This window comes from Nicotiana tabacum, chromosome 10, assembly GCF_000715075.1.
Source record: "Nicotiana tabacum cultivar K326 chromosome 10, ASM71507v2, whole genome shotgun sequence".
NCBI classification, from domain to species: Eukaryota; Viridiplantae; Streptophyta; class Magnoliopsida; order Solanales; family Solanaceae; genus Nicotiana; species Nicotiana tabacum.
Window position 1 is genome coordinate 70,979,904 of NC_134089.1, and position 27,120 is coordinate 71,007,023.

General features: G+C 39.6%; 1 pseudogene; it reads left to right on the forward strand.

Moving 5' to 3' along the window:
• The first annotated feature begins 9,940 nt into the window (after nt 1–9,940).
• Nucleotides 9,941–24,570, forward strand: LOC142165167 (uncharacterized; annotated as a pseudogene).
• Nucleotides 24,571–27,120: the final 2,550 nt, after the last annotated feature.

Here is a 27,120-nt window from a genome sequence, read left to right on the forward strand (position 1 = left end):
ATCATCCCTTGATTCAAAGTATGTTGGGAGAAAAGCTCAGCTACATTTAACCTAGGTTTCAACTCATTTTTGAATGTAACTTGTGATGACCTTTTCCAACTTTTGTTCCACAACTTGATTGACTTAAAAACATAGCACACGACTATCATACGACTAAACTAACTCATAACATAACCTCATCATCATGTTAATCACCCTTGTCTCCCCCCAAAAGTATAGGTTATAACATTTCAAACTTGTCGACATTCGACGAAACTTATTTTCTTTAATTCATTTAGCGCCTAAGCTTTCCAACCCTTTTGGTACTCGTTAGTCATGATCATAAAGATTTGTAACCTCCATTATAAAAGGATTAACTTACTTTACGTACTTTTAAAAATGATCTCATTTCTGAGCTTACATCAATTGAATTACGGATACACTAACATACGAAAACATAGGGTGTAACACATTTGTCAACCCGAAGGACGTAACAAGGAACTTAAAGTGGCCATATCGGGTCCTAAAGGCTGTATTGAGAATATCTTTCTCCCGAACTATGACATGGTGGTATCCCGACCTCAAATCTATTTTTGAAAAGCATGTAGCTCCCTGCAACTGATCAAACAAGTCGTCTATCCTTGGAAGTGGATATTTATTCTTAATAGTTACCTTGTTCAGTTGCCTATAGTCGATGCACATCCTTAGCGAGCCATCTTTCTTCTATACAAATAATACCGGTGCACCCCAAGGTGAGGTACTGGGTCAGATGAAACCCTTCTTAGTAAATCTTTTAACTGCTCCTTCAACTCCTTCAATTCGGTCGGTGCCATTCTATACGGAGGGATGGATATTGGTTGCGTTCCTGGAAGCAAATCGATGCCAAAATCAATCTCTCGCTCTGGAGGAATACCTGGAAGTTCATCTGCAAATACATCCGCGTACTCTTTGACTACTGGAATAGACTGAAGTGTAGGTATCTCAGCATTCGCATCTTTACTCGCACAATATGATAAATGCACACTCTTGCGATCATTTTCCTCGCCTTTAGATAGGAAATAAACCTGCCTCTGGGTGTTGCTGTATTACCTACCCATTCAAGGACTGGCTCACCCAGAAAATGAAATCTAGATGTCCTTGCTCGACTGTCAAACGTGGCATAACAAGCTGCCAACAAGTCGATGCCCATGATAGCATCGAAATCTAACATCTCTAGATCAACTAGGTCGGCTGAGGTCTGACGACCACAAACTGATACCGTACAACCTCGGTCAACTCTGTGGCCAACCCTGCTATAAACCTGTGGATCCTGTCCCGCATCATTGCAACTATGGATGGTGCATATCTGGCTATTGAGTCAAAACAGAGACTATATTCTCGAACACTCATATTGCCCTGCTTGAGGGCTAGAAACTGATCGAGTCGGGCCTGTCGGATCTCTCGCGGTAAGTACTAGTCAAGGAAGACATTTTAAAAATTCTCCCAAATAGCAGGAGGTGCATCACGTCCCCTAGACCTTTCCCATCCCTCATACCAAATGATGGCTATATCTCAGAGTCAAAAAGCTAATAATTCAACTGCCTCTTTCTTTGTGGCATGCATAACCCAAAAGATCCTATGAAGCTAATCTATGAAATCCTGCGGGTCCTCCCTTTGATCTGTCCCCGTGAACTCTGGGGGATTCAAAGCAATAAACTCTCGGACCCTTGAACTCCCAGATCCCTCAGAAGGTCCTGCACTAGCGGATGCCCTAGCTTGTTGCTGGGTAGCTACCAACTGTGCCAACAAATGCACCGCACTCCTCTAGTCCTGATCTGATGGAAGCGGAGGGGGAACTGGATGTGCGATTTCCCTAGGAATCTCCTTAGGTGGAGGAGGAGCCGGTAATCGTTGGGTAGGGGTCTCTCCCTGCGACTCCGATTGGGCCCCATCTGTTGGAGGTACCCTGCTAGTCCCCTCACCTACTACTGTTTCTCTCCTCTGGCTAGCCGTAGCCTTCCTAGTTACCATCATCTGTGCAGGGAAACATCAACACGTAAGTTTAACTCAAATTTCCTATAACTCAGTGCTACAACATGATTAAGATTTGAAAGAAGGGTAACCAACTCCTAAAAGCCTGTAGTCCCCTGCCTATATAATGTGGTGCACCACACATCTATAAACAAGACCCTACTAGACATGGCTTGTAGACTCCTTAGGACAGAACTGCTCCGATAACACTTTTGTCACGCTCCAAGCCTGGGGGCGAGACAGGCACCCATTGCCTTACCTGTCCTTGCATATCACTGGAGACTAAGAGACTCTGAACATGTAATGTCATATTTTGGCCATGGTCCACATTGCAAGATAATGTGCGATGCAAAATATAAAACTGAATAGAGACTAACGCTGACTAAATGTCAACATAAAGCTGGGCCGCAAGGCCGTCATAATTACTACAACTGACAAGCCAACAGAATATATGTACAGGGCCTACAAGCCCAACATACTGCAGTAACTGACAAGATATATCTACAAGCCTCTAGTGATAGATGTACTGTGATCGGAACAGGGCCTCGACCTACCCTTAACCTATCTATATATATGCATTAAATGTACTCCAAACTGCTAGACCCGGCAATTTCGAAAGACGTGGAGCTTACCGATAAGGCTGAACTCGGGCATACACCTATTGAGAAGGCCTACTCGTCTGTATGTCCGAACCTGCATGCATGAAATGCAGTGCCTCCAGAAAGGGATGTTAGTACGAAATAATGTACCGAGTATGTAAGGCAATATACTGAAGCTGAAACTGAACTGATAATATAATAACTGAAAACAACTAGGAGTCAAAGAAAATCTGAAGATATGCTCATCTGCTGATACTGACTCAATTCTCTCAATATAGTGAGTAAAATAGTTGTTCGACCCTATAAGGCTCGGTATACACACACACACACACATACATATATATATATATATATATATATATATATATATATATATATATATATATATATATATATATATATATATATATATATATATCTGCTCTGCCATAGTAGGCTCTCTTATAAGCGCTCGTCCATACTAGCATCTGTGTCTCGACCAACTTGGCTCGCTCATAGGCGCTCGACCATAGTAGGATCAGTATATAACTTACCAACTGATCAGAGGTTGCCCAATAGAGGCCTGCCCATTGATTATAGCTCGATGGTAATGAAAATACTTTTAATACTGTATATATATAAACTCTCTGCTCTTTTGACTGGAAGAAGGAAATACTCAATGGAATATGATGTCCCGATAAGAAAAATATAGTAACTTGCGAGACTAGCAAAATATACGTAAATTCTGCGATACGAATTTTTCTTTATGCCTCGTTATCAAACTTGTGTAATTATGATATCATAATAAAATGAAGGAAAATATTAGCCTTAACAAACCTGTTCCCGAAATTATTTAAATGAATCTGTTTCTATGAAATATGAACGAAACTCACACTTGGACAAACTTGAAATTTCGGACAACTTATTCTGCTTTTAATGTTTTTAGAATGAAATGTTGGTTAAGAATTGAATTTGAATGACATGTTCCTGCTCTTTCACGTTTTGGTCAAGGACAAAATGTAAAAATAGTTCTTGATCTTGAAATGAAGTGTTTATCCCTTTTTGATTGATAACGCTCACAAAAGTCTTGGTAAAACTTTGTAATTTAGACTTTTGACACATGTAAAGATCAACAATGACTCACCTTATGCTGGGGGAGGGGGCTGCCACATTTCTCTTTGGGGGGTGGGGGGAGGGGAGGGGGAGGGGATGATTTTGTTAATTTATCCACTTATTAGTTAACCAGGTAATGTTTCGTTAGTCGGTAATTAATCTATTACCCGCATAATTTAAAAATTATCACAAATTACTTAAAATTCTATTTATTTTCAAAATACTTCATATATACTTTATATATTATACTACTGTGTTCATATGGTACCTTGTATGGTACTAGTTTATAATTATCGGATATTATTATTTGATCTGTATTTTATCTCAAATTAGCCATTTTCAACGAACTCGTTTTCTCTAATTCGTGTATCCTTTATCCTTCATGATACTTATTTATCGCTTGTTATAAATAGCGTAAAAACATTAACGTCAAGATAATCTCACCCCCAAGTCTATGTCAATTAACTGGAGACGAAATTTTATCGTACGAAAAACGCGAGATGTAACACTTGCAGCGAATCACCACAGTCAGAAGGAAGCGCCAAATGGATCAAAAGACAAGGCTAAGTTTGCAATCAACACAGATCAAGCCCCCCCAAACTAAGAATATTTCTTTAAGTGCAGAAATAATAGGATACAGATTGATAACACTCAGTCAAACTTGCAGTCTGGATCAGAGGCGTGTCCAGATTCACCAACTTTATAAGCCTTCAAACTCTCATCTAGTCCATATGACATTCGTCCCAGACTCATCAAGTTAAATTACCCACTCTTAATATTGCAAGTACCGCTGTGATCAAGAGTCGGAGTTAGTTGCAAAGAAGGAGGATTCCTTCAGCACAAGACGAGTGACGTTACTCATTTGATAATTCCGCTAATCAGAGTTTATTGTACATATCACACTATTTGCTCCGCCAGTAGTAGCCCATTGTACAAATCACACCATCTGCTCTTCCTATCAAAATTTATTGCACAGTTGCACCATTAGCTCCACCAATCGGAGCTCATTGTACAAATCGCGATGTTCGCCTAAGCAATCATAGCTTATTATGTTGTCGCCTCATTCACTCTACCAATTGGCATCCATTATCCAGCGGCGTCTTCTGAATTACCAATCAAAATTTTTTATGCAACCAAAATTTCACTCCACCAATCGGATATTTCAAAGTTAGATCGTCATAGAACTATGTCACTGACTCCACTAATTTGAGAGTTCAAACCCAAGTATCGGCCCATAGTCAGGAGTATTCTTGGGGCATGCTTTTATCCTTACTTTACTTTGAATGTTATGACGTGTTTATTGTGCAACGTACATATGCATCTATGTTTTCGCTTACTTCAAATTCAAACAATCCGTCACTCAAAAATTTATACCTAAACACTCCGTCATTCGGAGAATTCAAAGTCAAACACTCCGTCATGTGGAGGTTCAAAGTCAAACACTCTGACACTCGGAGACTTCAAACTCAACCCTCCCCAAAAAATTCCCAAATAATAATCCATAGTTCGGAGGCATCAGAGTCAAACATCCCAATACCGGTAGAATTTTCATCCTAATAAAGGCTTGCCAGCAATCGTGCATTCTCTTTTTACATGCATTGCTTATACATTATTCCCTAACACACTTACTTTATAATACATTGGGTATATTTGCGTTTTTATTTCTCGCAGGCCAAGCATCACACCATGGAACTATTTCTAAGCAGCAAACTGAGGCACATTGCTAATGAGGGACATCAAACTCCTAAGCGAGTCAAGGATTCGATCTCTGACTATTCTCAGCCAACAAATTTTCAAAGTATTTCAAATTTTTGTCGAATATATTTTGAGCAATCATGATCTTTCCATAATATAGTGTCGCCATAACATGACAATATGGCAATCTCTGCATACGCAATCTTCCTCTGGTCCTTACTCCCGAACTACAACCGTCCTAATTTCCACATTACACGAGATATGTAGGAAGCTCATATCTGAGCACGCTGTGTCTACTCTATTCATGCTATGAAAAATACATCACATGCATGCCTAGTGTCATCATAAAATCCACTCTGGGAAAAAAAATAGTTCTCTTTCTAGAATTATATACGACCTGATCCTCGTTGAATCCGAAGTATGTAAGAATTTCAAAACAAGAATTCGGTCATAACTGCATGATTCCACATTTTGCGGTATATGCATAGAGCCAGGCCAAAATTGGCTATTAAAGTCAATTGTTTTCCCACAGACTCTTTTATCACCCCCGCTCAAATAGTTAAAATATACTTTATTTAACGACCAATTTTTTCCCTCACTTTTATTTTATTAATTTAACATGCTTCTTGATCAATAATAATATAATAAAGTATATTTTAACTATTTATATTATTCTATATTTAATGCATATACGCTTACCACATAGTTTTACATAATAACAATGAAAATAGCTATTAATATTAATTATATATACAAAGTGATTGTAGTAATACGATTTTAGAAAAATATGTTCATAAATCACCTTTATTTTTTAAAATTGATTGATATTTGGCATAGGAAGATTTTTCTAAAATTCTCATATATATATATATATATATATATATATATATATATATATATATGTGTGTGTGTGTGTGTGTGTGTGTGTGTGTGTGTTATGATTAAAAAAATACATACATGTAGTAGGCCGTTAATAATGTATTTTATTAATTTTTAGTTTTAAGGAAGTATTTATTAAATTAATTTTAATAAAAGAGTGGTTAAATGCATAACGGGCTATGCTGGCAAATTACCAATTTTAATTTTAAAAAGATATAAGTCCAATTCTTTCTTTAGCTTTATACCCTATCAAATGGCCCAATTAATTAGCACAAACACCTTAGAACCAGTACAAATCCCTGGCCCAGCTCCCCCTCTCCATCTCACTGATCTCTGCCACCTTTGGTGTGCCAATCCCCACTTGCCACATCACCCACTCATCTCATTCATAGAAGAATCACACTAGATCCTATTCGTAGATCCACTCCTCATCCTGTAACGACCGGACGATCGTTTTGAGCTCTAGCGTGTCGTTCGATGGTTTGAGTCATTGAGTAGCTTCACTTCATGTATTATGACTTGCACGTGTACTTGGATTAGATTTTCGGGAAGATCAAAGTTGGTTTGAAAGAATAATTCTCGATTCGGAAGCTTTAAGTGGGAAGAGTTGACCAAGGATTAAATTTTGAGTAAACAATCTCGGATCAGAGTTTTGACGGCTCCGTTAGGTTGGGATGGTGATTTTGGACTTAGGCTCATGTCCGAATTTTGATTTGGGAGTCCGCAGGTTGATTTGATACTTTTTAGCAAAACTTGGAAGATTGAAGGTTTAGAAGGTTGATAGATTTGACCGAGAGTTGGATTTATTGATATCACATCCGGATTATGGTTTCAGGAGTTAGTATAGGTCTACTTTATTATTTGGGACTTGCATGCAAAATTTGAGGTCATTCCGGGCTGATTTGGTATATTTCGACTTGAGTTTTAGGAGTTTAAGAGTTCATTAGGCTTGAATCGATATGCGATTCATAGTTTTGATATTGTTTGGTATGATTTGAGGTTTCGTGTTGGTTCTTGTTATGAATTGGGACTGGTTTGTATGATTGGACGAGGTTCTGAGGGCCTCTAGCCTGTTTCGGTTGTGTCGCACTCTTATTTGATGTTTCAGTGTCGTTTCTTTTTACATAAACGATTCTATATTGAGAAAATGATCTTTGATTTGTGATTTTATTGAATTATTAGATCCATATCGTAATTACAAAATTATATCAACAAGAATCGTCAAATTCTGAGGTCGTATGAGAGAGTTATGCTCATTTCTGTGTTAGGAAAGATTTCTGGTTTCTAGTGCGAACTTTTGTTCTTCGCGAATGTGAGAGAGGTTTCGCGATTGTGAAGAAGGATTTCTAGGTTGACCGGTCAATACAACAAAAAATTTTTCGCGAACGCGAAGGTCTCCCGCGAAGGCGATGAACAAAAATCATCTAGGTAGTGTTTTTAACTGAGTATTTTAGTATTTTGAGCATATCTTGAGTTCTAGAGCTCCATTTGAGGTGATTTTTGCGGCGTTGTTCTCATCCCAACAAAGGCGTAAATATATGACCTTTAATTTAATATTTTTTCATGATTATTTTCGTTGCTTATTATTTTATCCGTATTTGGACGGTAGAAATTGGTGTTTTGAGCCCTAAAATTTAGAAATGGTAAATCTGTGATTTGAGGGACAATTCGTGGATGAAATTTGATGATTCTCTAGATATATACTATAAAATTTAAGGATAATATTTATTTTTTATAATTTTTGGTATCCGGGCACATGGCCCTAGGCGTTGAACTTGTTAACTTTTCGAGCAGAGCTGGAAATTGTTAAATTACGAGTATTGGAGTATATTTTGATTGCTTTGGACGTTGTTTGATTAGTTTCGGATCGTTTGACATCGGTTTGAAGAGTTAGAGAGGCGTTGGAACCGGTTATCGAATTTCAGAGCGAGGTAAGTCTCATGTCTAACCTTGTAAGGGGGAAACCACCTCGTAGGTATAAAATTGTTATGTGTTACTAGTTGTGGGTGATACGTACGCACAAGATGATGACAATCTGTACATAGCTCAAGCATATTTATGTCCAGGTAGACTTAGGACTCAATCTTATAATATTTGAATTATTTTAACTCAATTTGCTAGCTTAATTAATTGACTTTATAATTGAAATGGATTTAGGAACATATTAGGCCGAGCTTTATCACCTTGAGTTGTTTGGCAAGATGTTTGATAAAAGGTTAAAGTTATATTTATCTTATGCTCGGTACATGTGTTGTAAGCTCGTGACTTATAATTCGTTAAGTTTCTTCCTTTCCTGTGGATAGGGCCGAATGCCTCGGTAGTATATTGAGATGCATTTCAAGTTCGCGCAGGTCAACCCTCGGAAGTGTACACACCACTCTAGGTCGGGCCATACGACCTCGGCATAATCGTGCGTAATACCGCTTGGAGTCCGAATATTCGTGAGATGCCCGTTTTATTTAGACCTGGAATTTGTATGGTATTCTTTATCCATTTGAGATTAAATTTGATATTGCTGATATGTTGAGATAGCATATGACATTTGAGAGGTTTATATTGTCAAAAGAAAAGTTGGGGAAATATGTGAGTTACAGTTTTTATCTCATGGTTACTGTTGTGTTTGATACCGGTTTATAATCTATTATACCCCGTAAGTTTAACAATATTGACACCGTTATATATATTGATATGGTATTTTGAGTGGAACTTTTTCTTTTAAAACATTCATCGTCACAAAAAGGATTAATAATGTGTGTGTGTGTACATATGATATATTCACACGCACATGTACTCTGGCTTTAATTCCATATATCCTACTCATAACTTTTCCCTTGTAAAAGAAATAAGTGGGATGATTGTTTTGTAGCCATTACACGAAATAATTTACATTGTTTAAGCTTTAATATTAATTTATGATTGCATTTTTTCAGAAAATAAAAAGATTTTCCAAAAATATGGTATAAACGATAAAAATAAAAATGAAAAGCTTGATATAACTTACGTAGCGATATCTGAAAGAAAAGAAGACTTTAAACTTATATTAAAGTCATAGAAGTTTATGTACTTATAAATGATTTCATTAAAAATAAAATAGAACGTTAAAAGTATAATTTTGGATAGTTACCATTATTATTATTCTCGGATATGATAAATTATACACCTAATATGAGAAAGTTTATGAGATTTTCTTTATTGTAAAGATATGAATTACTTTTTCACAAGAAAAGAAGGTTATATTTTTACCATTTTAAAATTAAGCGTACGATAATTTTTACTTTTTATATGAGATTAGAAAAATTATAAGTTGAAAATATATATGTATTTTTACATGGTTGTTTTAATGAAATAATAGTGTATGTATTAATTTTATATGGTACTATATGACTATGATAGTAAGAATATATAAAGTGTGTTAAAAGTGAGTAGTATTTTAAGTAATTTAAATTTTTTTTTAATTGCGTGGACATTAAACTACGTGTAAGAAGCTAAGATGACTAATCACCATGTAGTAGGTGGACGTGGATACAATTTTACAGTCACATGTGTAGTACTTCTTTCTTTGCTCATTTTTGCCGTTTATATAGATTTGTTTGGATTTCCATCAAGCTGGGGGTTCGACTTCTTTGCTAAATGAACTGCTTTCGAATCGCTTTTAGAAGTGGGATTCTAATCATGTCGTCTGGGATATGTTGGCTTCTGGTTATTCCCGTTGTCAGATGGTTCTCGATGCTCTCTTTGTTTTTGCAAAGATGAAAGATTTCAATATCCGGGCTTCGATAATTTTATATAATAATTTGTTGTATAAATTGAGGGACACTGATATCATCCAGGATGTCTGTGATGACATCAAAGCTAATGGGATACACCCGAGTGAGTATACTAATTCCATTCTTATAGATGGCCTATGTAAACAGTTCTTAATGCAAGAAGTTGTTGAGTTTCATCGATGGACTGAATGTAGAGAGCTTGGGCCTTGTGTTATGTCTTTCAATACTCTTATGTCAAGTTCATGTAAAATGGGTTATATAGATGTTGCAAAGTTATTCTTTTGTATGATATTTAAGTATGGATTACATCTTAATGTATATAGTTACAATATTCTCATTCATGGGTTAAGCATGGCGGGTGCAATGGAAGAAGCCTTGGAGTTCAAAGGTGATATGGAGAAATACGGTTCAAACGTGTTTTGTCGTGATTGTCGTGTGTTAGAGGGATTGTCCGAAGAACCGACTCAAGTATGTTAAGATTATCCCTTCTTTCTTTGGCATGATCTATACGACATAAACGAAACAAGAAAATGTGGAATTTTCATAAATGATTCTATTCATAGAAATACTAGAGATACTTATGTTCTTGATCCCCCATGTATCATATTATTCTATTATTTGTTCATGGGTCTCAAAAATACATAAGATGGTAAAGTTTATTCCATGATATTAATCAAATGTATAATGGTATTATGACCCTCCGAAAGATTTTATTTACGTATTTATCATGCATTGCATTTATTTATACATGTACATTGACCTATGACCAGATGACGTTATATACACGTATATATATATAGGATATGGGAAAAGGTTACGGCGTTATATATGCACCACCACCTGATCAGCTAGTATACGATGATGATGTTGCCCACAGTGGCTGAAATATGATTCAGACGGCGTTATATACGCGTATATATGTATATTATATTTATATGGGATATGGGAAAAAGGTTATGGCGTTATATACACACCACCACCTGATCAGCTAGTATACATTCATGATATTGCCCACAGTGGCCGAGATGATATGATGGGATGCCCTCAGAGGCTTGATGATGTTATGTACATAAAGACCTATGCATTACATGACATTTAGACGCATATGCATGACATTATAGATATTTCATGATTTAGAGAGCTATCCATACTTACAGGTTGAGTCTTTACTCCATGTTTCTTCATGTCCTTTAAATACTGATTTACATGTCTAACATACTCGGTACATTATTCGTACTGATATCCTTTTGTTAGGGGCCCTGCATTCATGCCTGTAGGTATAGATAATCAGTTTGACGAGCCCTCATAGTAGGCGAGATTGACATACAACGAAGGATCGGTAAGACTCCACCTTATTCGGAGTGTAGCCGAGTCTATGAGTCATCGTGTTAGAGTCTTGCTACAAGCTTATGGGTAGGCCGGTACCCTGTCCCATTTGATGTCTGTCACGTCCCTAAACCCGGGCGCGATCGTGATGGCGCCTCTCGTGAAGACAAGGCCAGCCGACACTTCCAATATCCAATTATTAACAGTTAAACCATAAGAAATAAATCTAAAACATGATAAGATAATCCAAAGTTAACAGATAATAACATAATTCGCGAAAAATAACTCAACACAGCCCGATACCGGGGTGTCACTAGTCATGAGCATCTAACAAAAACAAAATACTCCCAATGTAACTACATAGTCTCATACAGAAAATTAAGAACATGAAGGACTAAGATATGGAAGAGCTCCGGACTACGAACGCCAACATCTACCTAGAGACTCCTCGGATTCGCCTGAGCCAGAAATGATCAGCACTCGGGAGCGGTACCAGATACGCCTGAATCTGCATACAGGATGCAGGGAGTAAAGTGAGTACTCCAACTCAGTGAGTAATAATCATAAATAAAGATTGAAAGCAGAAAATCACGTAAGACACAAAAACGTGCTATAATGAAGCAGTAAAACCCCTTTTTAAAACAGTAAACAAGTGAAAGATATGTAAAAATCCATCAACTCGAATTTAACCTCCTGAAAAGCCTTTTTCAATATTTAAGCAGGTAATTGACAGTCAATTATGAAAAATACACACATAAAGGTTCGCCCCTTGGGCACAATATCAACAAATCTGCCCCTCGGGCAACATCTCAGAACAGTACCAGCCCTTCGGGCAATCACATAGAACAATACTAGCCCCTCGGGCAATCACATAGAACAATATCAGCCCCTCGGGCTCAATCTCACATTACAATGGGTACCCGCGCTCACTGGGGGTATACAGACTTCTGGAGGGGTCCCTTACGACCTAAGCGCAATATCAAGCCATCTCGTGGCATCATCACTAGGCCCTCGACCTCGTATCAATCAAGCCACCTCATGGCGTACATATCTCAGGCCCTCGGCCTCATAATCAGTATAAATGTTTCCTTACAACATAGGCCCTCAGCCTTACTCAGTCAAAAATCCTCACAAGCCACTCAGGCAGTAGTATAACATGTTTCTCATCCTAAAATATCATTTAAAAGATCATGTAAGTGTTAAAACAAAGTAAACATGGCTGAGTACGAAAAACAGTGATATAACATGACTGAGTTCAAGTATAAAGTCAAAACAGTGAGAAAATACCAGTAAAAATCCTCGAAGGGTTCAAATAGTTGGCACAAGGCCCAAATATGGCATTCAGCCCAAATCATGATGATAGCAAATAGATTTCAGTCAAATACGCGATAAAATAGTCATTTGGGACGGACTGAGATGAGTATTTAAACATTCTGCCCAGGCCTGAAATCCTTCTTCGTGAACGAGGTCAAAGCCTCCGCGATTGCGACCACCCCATCGCGAACGCGATGCTTTACTCAGACAGACCTTCAAGACTGCGTCCCCCCTTTCACGAACACGATGAGTTAAATTCCCCTGAAGCTCAGCTACCCATTTCTTCTACGCAAACGCGACAACACTCCCGCGAACGCAATGCACAAACATCCAGCCCTTTGCGAATGCGGAGCCTTCCTCGCGAACGCGAAGGCTTAAATCATCTACCTTCTCAACTAACCCTTCGCGAACGTGAGGACCTACTCGCGAACACGAAGGTCAAATTCTCTGCGACGCTTCAGCAGTTTTTCTGCAATTCTAAACACCATGAAATGGTCCAATTGACCACCCGAAACTCACCCGAGGCCCCCAGGACCTCAACCAAATATGCCAACATATCCCATACCCTCATTCAAACTTATTCCAACCTTCTAAATGCTCAAAACAACATTGAAACACCAAATTAGCATCGGATACAAGCTTAAGAATTTCAAAATCTTCTAAATTACACTTTTGATAAAACCCCCAATCAAACTACGTCCGAATGACCTAAAATTTTGCACACAAATCCCAAATGACACAGCGGAACTAATACAACTCTCGGAACTCCATTCCGACCCCTATATCAAAATCTCGCCTACCAACCGGAAATCGCCAAAATATCAACTTCACCAATTCAAGCCTAAATCTACTCTGAACCTTTAAAATTTAGTCTGATCGCGCTCCTAAGTCCCAAATCACCTCCCGAAACTATTCGAACCATCGAGATTTATATCTGAGCCCTCTAACACATAAGTCAACATCTAGTTGACTTTTCCAACTTAAGCTTCCTCAAAAGAGACAAATGTCTCAAACCTTACCAAAATCATTCCGGATTCGATCCGACCAACCCGATACCACATAACACGGATAAAAAAGCACAAAAAATCAGAAATGGGGAAAACAGAGCGGTAACTCATGAGACGACTGGTCGGGTCGTCACATCCTCCCCAACTTAAACAAACGTTCGTCCTCGAACAAGTCAAGAAAAATACCTGAAGACTCAAACAGGTGAGGATATCTGCTCCGCATCTCCCGCTCGGTCTCTAGGTAGCCTCCTCCATGGTCCAACCTCTCTACTGCACTTTTACTGAAGCTATATCCTTCGACCTCAACTTTCGAACCTGATGACCCAAAATAGCTACTAGCTCCACATCATAGGTCAAATCATCATCCAATTGAACCGTGCTGAAATTCAGAACATGAGACGGATCCCCAATATACTTTCGGAGCATAGAAACATGAAATACCAGATGCACACTCGACAAGCTGAGTGGCAAAGCAAGCTCATAAGCCACCTCCCCAATCCTCCGAAGCACCTCAAAAGGCCCAATGAACCGCAGACTCAATTTCCCTTTCTTCCCAAATCTCATAACACCCTTTATGGGAGAAACCTTCACAGAACCTTCTCGCTAACCATGTAGGACACATCTCAAACCTTCCTATCAGCATAGCTCTTTTGCCTTGACTGCACTGCACGAAGCCTCTCCTGAATCACCTTTACCTTATCTAAGGCATCTTGTACCAAGTTTGTCCCCAATAGCCTAGTCTCACTGGGGTCGAACCAACTAACTGGAGATCTACACTGCCTCCCTTACAAAGCCTCATATGGAGCCATCTAAATACTCGACTGGTAGTTGTTGTTATAAGCAAACTCTGCAAGCAGTAGAAACGGATCCCATGACCCTCAGAAATCAATGACACAAGCATGCAACATGTCCTCCAATATCTGAATAGTGCACTCAGACTGCCCGTCCGTCTGAGGGTGAAAAGTTGTGCTCAACTCAACCTGAGTACCCAACTCTCGCTGCATAGACTTCCAAAACTGCGATGTAAACTGAGTGCCCCTATCTGAAATGATGGAAACTGGGATACCATGCAAATGAACAATCTCCCGAATATAGATCTCTGCCAACCGCTCTGAAGAATAGGTAGTACACACAGGAATGAAGTGCACGGACTTGGTCAGCCGATCCATAATCACCCAAATAGCATCGAACTTCCTCAAAGTCTGTAGAAATCCAACTACAAAGTCAATAGTAATCCTCTCCCACTTGCACTCTGGAATATCTATCCGCTGAAGCAAGCCATCCGATCTTTGATGCTCATATTTCACCTACTGACAATTGAGACACCGAGCTACAAATCCTACAATGTCTTTCTTCATTCTCCTCCACCAATAGTGCTACCTCAAATCCTGATACATATTCGCGGCTCCTGGATGAATGGAATACCACGAGCTATCAGCCTCCTCCAGAATCAACTCCCGAATCCCATCCACATTGGGCACAGAAATCTGGCCCTGCATCCTCAACAACCCGTCATCACCAATGGTCACATCTCTGGCATCATCATGCTGAACTCTGTCCTTAAGGACAAGAAAATATGGATCATCATACTGGCGCTCTTTGATGCAATCATATAAGGAAGACCGAGAAACTACCCAAGCCAATACCCGACTAGGCTCCGACATATCTAACCTTACGAACCGATTGGCCAAGGTCTGAACATCAACTGCAAGAGGTCTCTCCCCAACTGGAATATATGCAAAACTCCCCACACTCACTACCTTTTGGCTCAAAGCATCGGCCACCACATTGGCCTTTTCCGGATGGTACAATATAGTGATATCATAATCCTTAAGCAACTCCAACCACCTCCACCGCCTCAAATTCAGATCCTTCTGTTTGAACAAGTGTTGAAGGCTAGGATGATCAGTAAACACCTCACAAGACACACCATACAAGTAATGCCTCCAAATCTTCAACGCGTGAACTATGGCAGCCAACTCCAAATCATGAACGGGGTCGTTCTTCTCATGGGGCTTCAACTGACGAGAAGCATAAGCAATAACTCTACCCTCCTGCATCAATACACAACCAATGCCAACTCTCGAAGCATCACAATACATGGTATATGAACCTGAAACTGATGGCAAAACTAACACTAGAGCTGTGGTCAAAGCTGTCTTGAGCTTTTGAAAGCTCTCCTCACACTCGTCCGACCATACAACCGAAGTACCCTTATAAGTCAACTTGTTCAAGAGCGATGCAATAGATGAGAATCCCTAAACAAAACGACGATAATAACCCGCCAAACCAAGAAAGTTGCGAATCTCTATGGCTGAGGAAAGGCTGGGCCAACTCTGAACCGCCTCTATTTTCTTTGGATCAACCTGAATACCCTCACTGGACACCACGTGCCCCAAGAAAGCCACTGAACTAAGACAAATCTCACACTTGGAGAATTTTGCATAAAGCTTCTCCTCTCTCAATCTCTGTAACACAACTCTCAAATGCTTCGCTTTCTCCTCCTGACTACGTGAATATACCAAAATATCATCAATGAAGACTATGACAAAGGAGTCAAGATAAGACCGGAACACACTGTTCATCAAATGCATAAACGCTACTGGGGCATTGGTCAGCCCAAAAGACATCACCAAGAACTCATAATGACCATATCGAGTCCTGAAAGCTATCTTAAGAATATCCGAGTCCTTGATCTTCAACTGGTGATACCCTGAACGGAGATCAATCTTGGAGAACACTCTCACTCCCTGAAGCTGGTCGAATAAATCATCAATGCGAGGCAAAGGATACTTGTTATTAATTGTTACCTTATTCAATTGTCTATAATCAATGCACATCCTCATAGTGCCATCCTTCTTCTTCACATATAGAACCGGCGCACCCTAAGGTAACACACTATGCCGAATGAACCCCTTATCAAGGAGTTCCTGAAACTTCTCCTTTAATTCCTTCAACTCCGGTGGTGCCATACGATATGACAGAATAGAAATGGGTTGAGTGCCCGGCACCAGGTCAATACCAAAATCAATATCCCTGTCCGGTGGCATGCCCGACAGGTCTGCAGGAAACACATCGGGAAAATCCCTCACAACTGGAACAGAAGCAATACTGGGAGTCTCAACACCAACATCCCTTACGAAGGCTAGATACCAAAGACAACCCTTCCCAACAATACGTTGGGCTTTCAAGAACGAGATCACTCTACTGGGAATATAATCAGTCATACCTTGCCACTCAATCTGTAGCACACCTGGTATAGCCAATGTGAGTGTCTTAGCATGATAGTCCAGAATAGCACGACACGGCGATAACCAATCCATGCCCAAAATGACATTGAAATCCACCATATACATTAATAAAAGATCCACATGGGTCTCCAGACCCCCAATAGTTACCATACACGACCGGTACACACAGTCTACAACAACAGTATCGCCCACCAGGGTAGATATATGAACAAGTGAAGCAAGAAACTCATAGGGTGTACCCAAATAACGATCAAAGTATGATCACACATATGAAAAGGTGGAACCGGGATCAAATAATATAGAGACATCTCTTTGGCAGACTGAAACAATATTTGTAATAACAGCATCTGAAGCAATAACATTGGGTCTGCCTGGAAGTGCATAGAAATGGGCATGACCGCCACCTGATCAACCTCCCCTCTGGGGAGACCCCTAGCTGACTGACCTCCACCCCTAGCTGGTTGGGCGGGTGGTGGTGAAGTAACTGGTGCTAAAGCCGTTGACTGACCCCTCTGCTGAGATGAACTCGCAAGACGACTAGGACACTACCTTCACATATGACCCATCTCACCACACTCATAACAACTCCCAAGTGCTGGTGAAGGGAACTGAAGGGAACCCCTAGCACTGGAATGACTAGCAGATGCACTCGGCATAGAAGAGCCCTAAACTAATGGAGCACGGGACAAACTCTGAGCTCGAAGGGCACTAAGTGATGACTGGCCCTGATGAGAACTATGAGAACCATGACCCGATGATGCCCCACGATAACCTGGGCGAGCTGGCTGAGCATGCCTGAATGGACGGCCTCTGCTGTGCTGAAACTGACCTCTCAAAAGAGTACCACTATAACTACCAGATCCTCGAGGCCTCTTGGCGTCCCTCTCCTCTCGCTACTGGCAACGAACAAACTCAATCTCATGGGTAATATCCACAACCTCCTCGAAAGTAGCACCAATCACCCTCTCCCTGGTCATAAGAATACGAAGTTGATAAGTGAGGCTATCAACAAACCTCCTAATCCTCTCCCTATATGTCGGAACCATCCAAATAGCATGGCAAGCTAGCGCGGAGAAACTCATCTCGTACTGTGTCACATTCATCTCTCCCTGACACAACCACTCAAACTCCCTATGCAGCTCCTCTCTGCAGGACTACGACACATACTTCCCCAGAAAGAGAACGGAGAACTGCTGCCAGGTAAGGGGTGCTGCACCAAAAGGCCTACACCTCTCAAAAGCATCCCACCAAGTAAAAGAAGCTCCAAAAAACTGATAAGTAGTGAAAGCGACCCCGCTGGTCTCCAAAATACCCGTTGTACGGAGCATCCTCTGACACTTATCTAAGAAGCCCTGGGCATCCTCGCCCTCTGCACCACTAAAGGTCGGAGGCTGCAGTCTACCAAACCTTTCTAACCTACGCTGCTCATCCTCTAGCATAGCAAGAACTACAAAGTCCTGAGAAGCTATAACTGGCTGGGCTGGATGTGCCCCCGGCGTTTGAAGTCCTAGCACGACCTGCTCTTGTGTGCGAGCGACGGGAGTCTGATTACCTCCCCCAGCCTGAGAAGTAGCTGTGGCTGTAGTGACTGAACCGCATGAGCTAGGCCCGTGCAAACTGATAAGATCTGAGCCAAGGCCTCCTAAAGACCCGAAATCACAATGGGCATAACTGGTGCTGCTGGAGCGTCCATAACTGGGACTTGATCCTAAACTGGGGCAGCTGGTGGATCTGCAGGTGCTGCCCTAGCTGCTCTGCCCCTACCACGACCACGACCACGATCGCATCCTCGGCCTCTAGTAGCCACAGCTGGTGGTACTGGTGGTTATCCATCCTGACTAGTAGCGCTTGTCCTCACCATCTGTGAGAGAATAGCATAATAGAAGTTTAGTACTCGGATTAACAAATTCGCACGACAAGAATTTCAAGAATATGAAGTTTTTCCTAAAGGATCTACAGCCTCTCAAGGATAAATACAGACGCCTCCGTACCGATCCGTGAGACTCTACTAATCCTGCTCATGACTCGTGAGACCTATGTAACCTAGGCTCTGATACCAACTTGTCACAACCCTAAACCCGAACCTGGTCATAATGGCGCCTCTCGTGAAGACAAGGCCAGCCGACACTTCCCATATCCAATTATTAACAGTTAAACCATAAGAAATAAATCTAAAGTATGATAAGATAATCCAAAGTTAACAGATAATAGCATAATTCGCGAAAAATAACCCAACACAGCCCGATACCGGGGTGTCACTAGTCATGAGCATCTAACAAAAACAGAATACTCCCAATGTAACTACAAAGTCTAATACAGAAAACTAAGAATATGAAGGACTAAGATAGGGAAGAGCTCCGGGCTGCGAACGCTAACAGCTACCTAGAGACTCCTCGGATCTGCCTAAGCCGGAAATGATCAACCCTCAGGAGCGGGACCAGATACGCCTGAATCTGCATACAGGGTGCAGGTAGTAAGGTGAGTACTCCAACTCAGTGAGTAATAATCATAAATAAAGACTGAAAGCAGAAAATCACGTAAGGCACAAAAGCATGCTATAATGAAGCAGTAAAACCCCCTTTTAAACAGTAAACCAGTGAAAGTAAGGTAAAAATCCTTTAACTCGAATTTAACCTCCTGAAAAGCCTTTTTCAGTAATTAAGCAGGTAATTGACAGTCAATTATGAAAAAAAAAACACATAAAGGTTCGCCCCTCGGGCACAGTATCAACAAATCCGCCCCTCGGGCAACATCTCAGAACAGTACCAGCCCCTCGGGCAAGCACATAGAACAATACCAGCCCTTCGGGCTCAATCTAACATTAGAATGGGTACCCGCGCTCACTGGGTATGCACAGACTCCTAGAGGGGCCCCTTACGGCCCAAGCGCAATATCAAGCCATCTCGTGGCATCATCACTAGGCCCTCGGCCTCGTATCAATCAAGCCACCTCGTGGTGTACATATCTCAGGCCCTCGGCCTCATAATCAGTATCAAATGTTTTCTCACAACATAGGCCCTCAGCCTTACTAAGTAAAAAATCCTCACAAGCCACTCGGGCAGTATTAAAACATGTTTCTCAGCCCAAAATATCATTTAAAAGATCATGTAAGTGTTAAAACAGAGTAAACATGGCTGAGTACAAAATATAATGAAATATAACATGACTGAGTTCAAGTATAAAGTCAAAACAGTGAGGAAATACCAGTAAAAATCTCCGAAGGGTTCAAATAGTTGGCACAAGGCCCAAATATGGCATTCAGCCCAAATCATGATGATAGCAAATAGATAGTCAAATATGCGATAAAATAGTCATTCAGGACTGACTAACTCACAATCCCCAATAGTGCACGACCTCACACTCGTCATCCAGCGTGTGTGTCACCTCAATATAGCACTACGATGTGCAAATTCGGGGTTTCAAACCATCAGAACATCATTTACAACCATTACTCACCTCGAACCGGTCAAATCTCTAGCTCGCGATTCCTTTACCACTCGAATCGGCCTCCACTCGCATCGAATCTATCCAAAATCAGAATCACGACGTCAAAATATGCTAAGGGAACGAAGCCCAAGCGAAAATAATCAATATACGATATAAATCACGAAATTACCAAAACCCTACCCCCCGGCCCATGTCTTAGAATTCAATAATTTTTACATCACTAGATTACTTATCTCCCCACGAGTTCATACATATCAAAAGTTCTGAAATCCGACCTCAAATGCCCTTCAAATCTTCAATCAAAGTTCTAAGTTTCCAAGCCCGAGTTCTTCAATTTTTGGCTTAATTTCATGATTATTTAGGTGGAATTCACATTAGAATCGAGTTTTAAGTCCAAAAATCTTACCTCCAAGTGATTCCCCTTGAATCCCTCTTCAATCCCCTTCAAAAAGATCCAAAAACGACCAATCTTCTACGCGAACGCGACAACACTCCCGCGAATGCGCTGCACAAACATCCAGCCCTTCTCGATCGCGGAGCCTTCCTTGCGAATGCGAAGGATAAAATCATCTGCCTTCTCAACTAATTCTTCGTGAACGCGAGGACCTACTCGCGAGCGCGAAGGTCAAATTCTCTACAACACTTCAGCAGTTTTTCTGCAATTCAAAACTTCATGAAATGGTCTGATTGACCACCCAAAAATCACCCGAGGCCCCCGGGACCTCAACCAAACATGCCAACATATCCCATAACCTTATTCAAACTTGTTCCAACCTTTGGAACGCTCAAAACAACATCGAAACACCAAATTTGCATCGGATTCAAGCCTAAGAATTTCAAAATCTTCTAAATTATGTTTTTGATCAAAAACCCAACCAAACTACGTCCGAATGACTTGAAATTTTGCACACACATCCCAAATGACATGGTAGAACTACTACAACTCTCGAAATTCCATTCCGACCCCTATATCAAAATCTTACCTACCAACCGAAAATCGCCAAAATATCAACGTCGCCAATTCAAGGCTAAATCTACTCCGATCCTCCAAACCTCAACTAGATCGCACTCCTAAGTCCCAAATCACCTCCCGAAGCTATACGAACCATCGAGATTCACATCTGAGCCCTCTAACATATAAGTTAACATCCGGTTGGCTTTTCCAACTTAAAATTCCTCAAAAGAGACTAGGTGTCTCAAACCTTACCAAAATCATTCCGGATTCGATCTGACCAATCCGATTCCACATAACATGGATAAACAAAGCATAAAGAAGCAGAAATGGGGAAAACAAAGCGGTAACTCATGAGACGACTGGCCGGGTCGTCACAATATCAAATAATCTTAGAGGCTTTGTAGACATAAGTTCATTTTGTACAGTATGTCAGAGGCCTTGACGGCCCATATGTATTCATGATTCAAAAAAATAATAATTCAGTGATACAGTATTGCCCACGTATAGTTATACATTCTGAGTTGTGGCCATGTTGGCCCATGATAGTTTCAATGAAAGAAAAAAATAATAATAAAGAGTTGCAGAGTGGTTCGCTCGGATTTGTACGACACCAGGTGCCAGCCACGCCTCCCATGGTTGGGGCGTGACAAAGTGGTATCAGAGCAGTTCGTGTCCTAGGGAGTCTATAAAGCCGTGCCTAGTAGAGTCTCAGTTATGGCTGTGTTGCGTGCCACATTTATAATTGAGAGGCTATAGGGCTTTTAGGAAATATTACCCTTCTTTTGTTTCCAGATCGTGCCACAGAGCTGAGCCATAAGAAGTCAGTATGAAGTTTTCGCCACATTTATATGCACCAGAGGTGCAGGTATCACAATAGAGCATTAATGCATAATGTGGAAGGGAGGTTATGAAAGAAACAGAAGATACGATGCGAGATTGAAAGGTAAGTAAGTTAAAGGTAAAGAAGATACGAGATACTCGAGTACAAAAGGTTGTGAATAATCAAGACTTCATACCCTAGTGAAAATATTACAAAATCTCCAAGAGTTAACATTCGAGGACGAATGTTCTAAAGGGGGGAAGAATGTTACACCCCATAAGTTTAACACCATTGACACTGTTATATATATTGATATGGTATTTTGAGTGGAACTTTTTCTTTTAAAACAGTCATCGTCACAAAAAAGGGTTAATATAATAAAATAATTTTGTGTGTGTGTATGTATAATATATTCACACGCACATGTACTCTGGCTTTAATTCCATATATCCTACTCATAACTTTTTCCTTGTAAAAGAAATAAGTGGGATGGTTATTTTGTAGCCATTACACGAAACAATTTACATTGTTTAGGCTTTAATATTAATTTATGATTACATTTTTTGAGAAAATAAAAAGATTTTCTAAAAATATGGTATAAACGATGAAAATAAAAATGAAAAGCTTGATATAACTTACGTAGCGATGTCGGGAAGAAAAGAAGACTTTAAACTTATATTAAAGTCATAAAAGTTTATGTACTTATAAATTATTTCATTAAAAATAAAATAGAACGTTAAAAGTATAATTTTGGATAGTTACCATTATTACTATTTTCGGATATGATAAATTATACACCTAATATGAGAAAGTTTATGAGATTTTCTTTATTGTAAAGATATGAATTATTTTTTCACAAGAAAAGAAGGTTATATTTTTATCATTTTAAAATTAAGTGTACGATAATTTTTACTTTTTATATGAGATTAGAAAAATTATAAGTTGAGAAAATATATGTATTTTTACATAGATATTTTAATAAAATAATAATGTATGTATTAATTTTATAGGTACCATATGACCATGATAGTATGATATATAAAGTGTATTAAAAATGAGTAGTATTTTAAGTAATTAGAGAAATTTTTTAATTGCATGAACATTAATCCACGTGTGAGAAGCTAAGATGACTAATCACCATATAGTAGGTGGACGTGGATACAATTTTACAGTCACAGGTGTAGTACTTCTTTCTTTGCTCATTTTTGCCGTTTATATAGATTTGTTTGGATTTCCATCAAGCTGGGGGTTCAGCTTCTTTGCTAAGTGAGCTGCTTTCGAGTCGCTTTTAGAAATGGGATTCTAATCATGTCGTCTGGGATATGTTGGCTTCTGGTTATTCTCGTTGTCAGATGGTTCTCGATGTTCTCTTTGTTTTTGCAAAGATGAAAGATTTCAATATCCGGGCTTCGATAATTTTATATAATAATTTGTTGTATAAGATGAGAAACACTGATATCATCCGGGATGTCTGTGATGACATCAAAGCTAGTGGGATACACCCGAGTGAGTATAATAATTCCATTCTTATAGATGGCCTATGCAAACAGTTCTTGATGCAAGAAGCTGTTGAGTTTCATCGAGGGACTGAATGTAGAGAGCTTGGGCCTTGTGTTGTGTCTTTCAATACTCTTATGTCAAGTTCTTGTAAAATGGGTTATTTAGATGTTGCAGAGTTATTCTTTTGTATGATGTTTAAGTATGGATTACATCTCACTGTACATAGTTACAATATTCTCATTCATGGGTTAAGCATGGCGGGCGTAATGGAAGAAGCCTTGGAGTTCAAAGGTGATATGGAGAAATACGATGTAGAGCCTAAAGTGGTGACTTATAACATCCTTGCCAAGGGATTCTGTTTGCTTGGTATGAAAAGTGGTGTCTGGACATTAATTAATGAAATGCTTCATAAAGGCTTAAATCCTGATATTGTCAGTACTTTTTAAAATGTTGATTTGTGGATATTGCAAGACAGTTAATGTTTACGAGGGTATTAAGTTGAGAGAGGAGTACGGTGCAACCTCTTCCAAGAATATCATGCGGATTTTTTTCCTACTCCGGTCTTGCCGTCACGTGTTTTGTCATGATTGTCGTGTGTTAGATGGATTGTTTGGAGAATCGGCTAAGGTATGTTAAGGTTATCCTTTCTTTCTTTTGGCATGATCTATACGACACAAACGAAACAAGCAAATATAAAATTTTCATAAATGATTCTATTCATAGAAATACTAGAGATACTTATGTTCTTGATACCTCATGTGTCATATTATTCTATCATTTGTTCATGTGTCTCAAAAATACATAAATTCGTAAAGTTTATTTCATGATATTAATCAGATGTTTAATGGTCTTATGACACTCCGAAAGATTTTATTTACGTATTTCTCATGCATTGCATTCATTTATACATGTACATTGACCCATGACCAGATTGCATTATATATGCATATGTATATGTATATATATATATATATATATATATATATATATATATATATATATATATGAGATATGGGAAAAGGTTACGACGTTATATACGCACCACCACCTGATCAGCTGATATACGATGATGATATTGCCCACAGTGGCTGAAATATGAGTCAGACGACATTATATATGCGTCTATATGCATATTATATTTATATGAGATATGGAAAAAAGGTTACGGCGTTATATACGTACCACCACTTGATCAGCTAGTATACGTTGATGATGTTGCCCACAGTGGCCGAGATGATATGATGGGATGTCCTCAGAGGCTTGATGATGTTATGTATGTATATACCTATGCATTACATGACATTTAGACGCATATGCATGACATTATAGATATTTCATGATTTAAAGAGCTATCCATACTTACAGGTTGAGTCTTTACTCCATGTTTCTTCCATGTTCTTTATATACTGATTTACATGCCAAACATAGTCAGTACATTATTCGTACTGAAGTCCTTTTGTTAGGGCCCCTGCATTCATGCCTGCAGGTATAGATAATCAGTTTGACGAGCCCTCATAATAGACGATATTGGCATTCAACGAAGGATCGGTAAGACTCCACCTTATTCGGAGTGCAGCTGAGTCTATGAGTCATCGTTTCAGAGTTTTGCTATAGACTTATGGGTAGGACGGTACCCTGTCCCATTTGATGTCAAATAATCTTAGAGTCTTTGTAGATAGATGTTCATTTTGTACAGTAAGTAAGAGGCCTTGACGGCCCATATGTATTCATGATTTAAAAAAAATAATTCAGTGATACAGTATTGCCCACTTATAGTTATACATTCCGAGTTGTGGCCATGTTGGCCCATGATAGTTTCAAGGAAAGAAAAAAATAATAAAGAGTTGCAGAGTGGTTTGCTCGGGTCAGTGCGACACCGGGTGCCAGCCACTCCTCCCAAGGTTGGGGCGTGACATTATAGTTATTGATGCATTGGTGGACTAATTTTGACTAAGAAAAGAAAACATCATGGTAATTCGGGCAAAGAACTTGATAAATGTGTGCTATATTTTGCCTTATCAATTCGTATGTAGATTTTGATATGACTAAGAGTTTATGCTTCTTATGGATGTGATGTACAGGGAGAAGAATTCATTCGGTTGCTTCTTGGGAGTGTTCATATGCTAACAACGTACTAGAGTTTTGTTATATATTCGGGACTAGGTTAGACTGGGTGACTTTCAACAGTGGTTCTTGTGGGCTCAAGAATTTAAGCGCCATGTCCAAAAATTTTGGGTTCGTACGTGGCTTAAAACCGGGATTTTGTAGCAGAGTGTGAAGAATTCTTAGGGAATTTCTATGTTATCAACGGGGCTGCAGTGCAGTGTTAGAAAAACGGGAGAAACAGCTTTGAATTCGTAGAAGATCTAATTAATGCAGGTGTATCAGTTAGAGTTACTATAGACTACATATGGATGGTATGAAATGGCTTATGGGTATTGAGACGATGTAGTAGATGTAGTCTCGTGATTTGGGGTCATTTGGGATGAGCATTGTTTGAGGTCCATTATGTGTTTGAATAGTACTAACATTTCAAAGGCAAGTCAAGAGTATATTGGGACAAGTTGAGTCAGTTAGTAATGGGTTGAATCAGTATGGTTGTGGAAATGATCAGTTCCTTCGGTGTGTTAAGCTATACAGGTGATTCGTGGTTGTACGTGTAGGCTTGACAGCCACCATAATTTGATTGATTTGGAGGTATTTGATTCTAATGGCCTTGTTATATGTAAATGGATCCCAGAATAGTTATAGGAATTCGGTTGCGTGTTGCAATTATTCCTCTGAAATGTGTTGAGTGAAAGGTTTCTAGATGATGAAGTGTATATTCTATTAGTGGTTCAGAAGTTATGATGAAATTCTTGTACTCTTGCATAGCTGCATGATAGGTGCAGTGAGCGGTATGAAAATTGGAAGTTGAGGATCAAGGTTGCGGTTTGGTGTTGATAAGAATGTCACGAGCTCGGAGGATCGAGGGAGGATTTTAGATGTTCAGAGTATGCTGGCACTATTTTCGGGTAGCCTGAGGATGGCCTATTTTGTGGTAGGAGTGTTGGGTATTGAAATATGGATGCTTGGCTAGTACTATAGAAATAGTATGGTCGATAGCCATTGATGTTCAGATTTTTCTACCTAGTGCGGAAGGTTGTGGGAGTATATCCTATGAGAAGGTCATATAAGTGTGACATGTTAGTCATTTGATTGTTAGGGATCGAAATAAGGAATGGGGATTCTGGTACTGTCGCTAATGGGAGAGTTTATGCCTAAGGGGCGCTCTATTCCTTTAGTTGTGGACCGTGGGGTTTGTTCCAGATCGGACGGCTGCTTGTATATGTCATGAATAGGGTCATTGTGGATCTTTGAAAGGTCATCGGGCCAGATATGAGGTGATCAGAATGGACTTGAGGTCCATTGGTAGATCTAATATGGATGTGTGCTCCACATTAGGGTTGAATGTGTTCCTTCAACCTAGCATTGCTTAT